Source organism: Squalius cephalus (assembly GCF_949319135.1).
Source record: "Squalius cephalus genome assembly, chromosome: 15".
NCBI classification, from domain to species: Eukaryota; Metazoa; Chordata; class Actinopteri; order Cypriniformes; family Leuciscidae; genus Squalius; species Squalius cephalus.
This window is the reverse complement of record NC_137136.1, coordinates 14,559,433-14,563,618: the sequence shown is the minus strand read 5'-3', so window position 1 is coordinate 14,563,618 and position 4,186 is coordinate 14,559,433.

Here is a 4,186-nt window from a genome sequence, read left to right as displayed (position 1 = left end):
TGCGCGATTGGCGCAATACCCGCGAAAGACAGGCGAATCTAATGTAAATCTAATTTAAAAAATCTAAGCATTTTTAATAAAGATACATTTAAATGAAAAGCATAATAATAATAATAATAATAATAATAATAATAATTTTCTCCCAGCATAAATGAGTTAATTTTTTATTTCTCATTCTCTGATGGCCACTTCTTGCTTATGTGCTTAAATGTGTAGTAAGTAATTGCTTTAAAGTCACCATGAAATCAAAATTCTTGTTTTTTTTATGCTATATTGCAGTATTTATTATAAATTATTTATCAGCGTACACATCATTATTATTTTTTTCATTAATCTGACCTTGTAATCTTTAAAGGGGTGGTATAATGCCCTTTTCACAAGATGTAAAAAAATATTTTTTTACATCTTGAGGAAGTTTTAGCTCAAAATACCCCACATATGAGGGTGAGCAAAAACCATAGAGCAAAAACGCACCATTTTTGTGTCTGTCCCTTTAAATGCAAATGAGCTTTGCTGCTCCCGGCACAGAGGGCGGAGCTTCAGCAGCTTGTGTCCTTTTACCTCACACATGCACTGAAAATTTCTAAACTTTTAGCCTTTTATGTTCAAACTGGTTCAAATCTATAAATGCTTTCCCGGGGGCGGGGTTTATGTAAATGTTAGGTCATATGTCATATTCTACAACATAAAATAGCTACATCAGTAATACCCCCTTGTGATTTTTTTAAAAGCTTTTGCTAACAAGTGGCTAAATGGGACAGAGGCATAGACAGTAAAAGAAATGGACACAGCGACCCCATTGGGATTCAACGGAGACAAGTGAAGTCAATTAGAAGCATGCACTTCCTGGGGGTCCAGCGTGCAAAACTGAGCTTGATGACTTAGATGTGACGTGAGCAACCCGTCTGACTATAGAGCTGGTAAGTCCCGCCCCCTCCGCTACCCCGCTGGACCTCTAGGTTGAAAAATCGTCAATGCAAGTGAATGGGAGAAAATAATTATTTTCTGGTCCCGTTTGAATTGTGCCATGAATGTGAACATATGTTGTCTGTGAATTTTTTATATAATCTTTCGTGTGAAGAATGCTACAATTTAGCGGGTAGAAGTTTGATACGGTTAGACTTTGTGTGAGAGCACTTTGTGGACTACAACTCTTCGCTGCTTTCGACGCGTTTGAAACATCACCACCACTCGCACACGGACACTAGCTCACGGATCCCGCTAAACATGGCAGTGTCTTTGGTGCACTTCACCGCCTTCTTTCAGGGAGAGGACAAAATCATTGAGGTTGGCGAAAACCACGGGTAAGTCAACTTTATGGGGTGACGTCACATAGGCGACATGTAGTCTTTCTCGTTATGTCTTTTCCACAACTGCTAGCCGAAGAATCATACCATATACTGTCAAACTCGTAACATGAAAGATTAAATAAAAAATTCACAGACAACATATGTTCACATTCATGGCACAATTCAAACGGGACCAGAAAATAATTATTTTCTCCCATTCACTTGCATTGACGATTTTTCAACCTAGAGGTCCAGCGGGGTTTTACGGAAGGGGCGGGACTTACCAGCTCTATTGTAAGTCTTAGCTGTGCCAAGAGAAATCTGAATCACCCACCGAATCTTGCAGAGACGGCGAACGTGAACAGGAGCAAATTTTGGTAAGTATTCTGATTAATTATTTTGTCAATTTGCATAGTATTTATTTATTTTAAAATTTAACGCCAGTATGCCATATTAAGTTAATGCATAATATTAAGAAGTTATGATATTCAAGAACTTTTGATAAGTATTCTGATTAATTATTTTTGTCATTTTGCATAGTATTTATTTAATTTAAAATTTAATGCCAGTACGCCATATTAAATTAATGCATAATATTAAGAAGTTATGTAAAATGATTGCCTGCGAGCTTCTCCTCCTGTCCATACGGTAATTTCTCTACTGTGCGACAGAGAGTCGCGTGGTTATGACGCAATTGTTAGCCTACTTTTACAAAAACTGTTTTTACGGGGCCATAACGTAAGATACAAGGTAATGGAGCCTTTTATACATTGTCGTGCTTCTTTAGAAATAAACAATTGACAAATAGAGTCTTTAAACGCCTCAGATGTAAAGTTATTCGCTGTCAAAGTGACGCCAAAATGAATGGGAGTCAATGGAATGCTAACAGCAGGTGGGGGTCCGCTAGCCAATGGCGGCGCCCGGGGAAGCTTCAAAATAATATGAAACCCTGCCCCCCTGGACAGAGGTTGTCGGGGACATTAAAATTTAACGTCATCACGATGAACAGGTAAACTCATCTACTCTCTAGTCCACTTATACTAGCACCCTTGCAAACTCTAACGCAAACTTTTAGGGAGATAAAAAAAAAAAAATAAAGACAAAAAGTTGTCGGAAGCTTAGTGGTGGTGACTTAGAAGTCTTGCAACCCTGGATTAGTTTGTTATCATACGTGAATGTGGGGGCGGAGGCATCAAGATAGGGGAGTGATCCTTTTGGGTAGGGGTCTGTTTGTTTTGGTGATTTCAAACATCAACAGTGTTTACCAGAAAACGCTTATTGCACCTTTAAATTTCATGGAAGTTTTGTTGATTTGTGAATATTACTTTTCACTTGTGGAAAAAAATCAATCAATCATGTCTGATATAGTGCATTTCTACAATGACATTGTAACTTAACAATTTTGCATGATCTGTGATCAGTTGTGTGTCCCATGCAGGTAAGATACCAAACATCCCTGTCATTCATTCCAAACCACAGTGAAGTTAAAAACATGATGATCACAAGTTCTTAAAATCCTGACCTCTTTACTGACGATACTATCTCACAATTTTATTGTAAGTAAATGATTTCAGTTCTTTTCTCCAAATGGGAGATTTCCACTCTATCACAATTAGGAATATTCAAGCATTGCATAAGACCCCTTTCCCCTGCCCTATCCCAAAAAACAAATTCCTGCCAAAACCGTCACAAGCATGCCATATATGCAGAATGCTGTGAAGTGTGAGTGTGTGTCACTTGATCTTTCCACTTCATCTTTGTGAGATAAAAAAATCAAATGATAAGTGAGTATAGATAGGGGGGTTGTTATCTAAGGGAACATATAGGTAACAGGAACAGCTTCATGAGACGCCAGCCAAGATCCCACAAGATAAGAACATGACAAAACCTGCCTGGTACATAACAGATACATACATTTCTTGAAATAAACAGAGGGATATACAGCAAAAGGGACAAAGAGAGTTCATTTATGTTAAATTATAGAGAATGAAATTTTCTGAATGAAAATTGATTCAAGGAGCTATAAGTGAGTGTAGTGAGATTCCATTCGTGTGTGAGAGTTTCTCAAGAGAGAAAGAGATGTCTATCTAGATGTGTGACTGTCACATGGAAATGCACGCCCAAAAATTTCTCCGTAAAAATGTCATCCATTAGCAATTTTACAGACAGAGGTTTGACATCAGGGACAGAGAAGATAATAAAATAATTTACACCATTATAACTATGATAATTGCAACACTGGAATCATGATTAAAATGTTTGAAATTACACTACTACTTATTTTAATTTGTTTAGCAGAATCATTAGATGTGTGAGCCAAAGAAGGCAGGTGCTGTTTTAGTGCTGTGGAGAAACTTCAAACCGTGATAGTCACAGTGCTGCCTACGCTCTTAATAAAAAGGTTCCAAAATGTGTTTTTTGCAGCAATGCCATAGAAGAACCAGTTTTGGTTCCCCCCAAAAACTTTCAGTGAGCAGTTCTGTGTGATGGAAATGTTCCATGGATGTTAAAGGTTCCTCATGGAACACTCTCAGAAAAAAAGGTACAAAAGCTGTCACTGTGGTGTATGCCTTTTCAAAAGGTACACCTTTGTACCTAAAGAGTAGTCCCTCAAAATATTGGTACCAAAAGTGCACATATTAGTACCTAAATGGTACATATTAGAACCCTTTTGAAGGGTACTGTCTAAAGGGTAAGTGACAGCTTTTGGACCCTTTTTGAGAGTGAACCAATAAACCTTTATTTTTAAGAGTCTAAACTTTCATGAAATGTAAAAAAAAAAAAAGAAGAAAAAAAGAAAACACATAAAACAATAAAATGATGAATATTAAATCATCAGAATAAACTTAAAAAAGAAAATTAAAAATATTAAAATAAAAATACTCACTTACATGGAC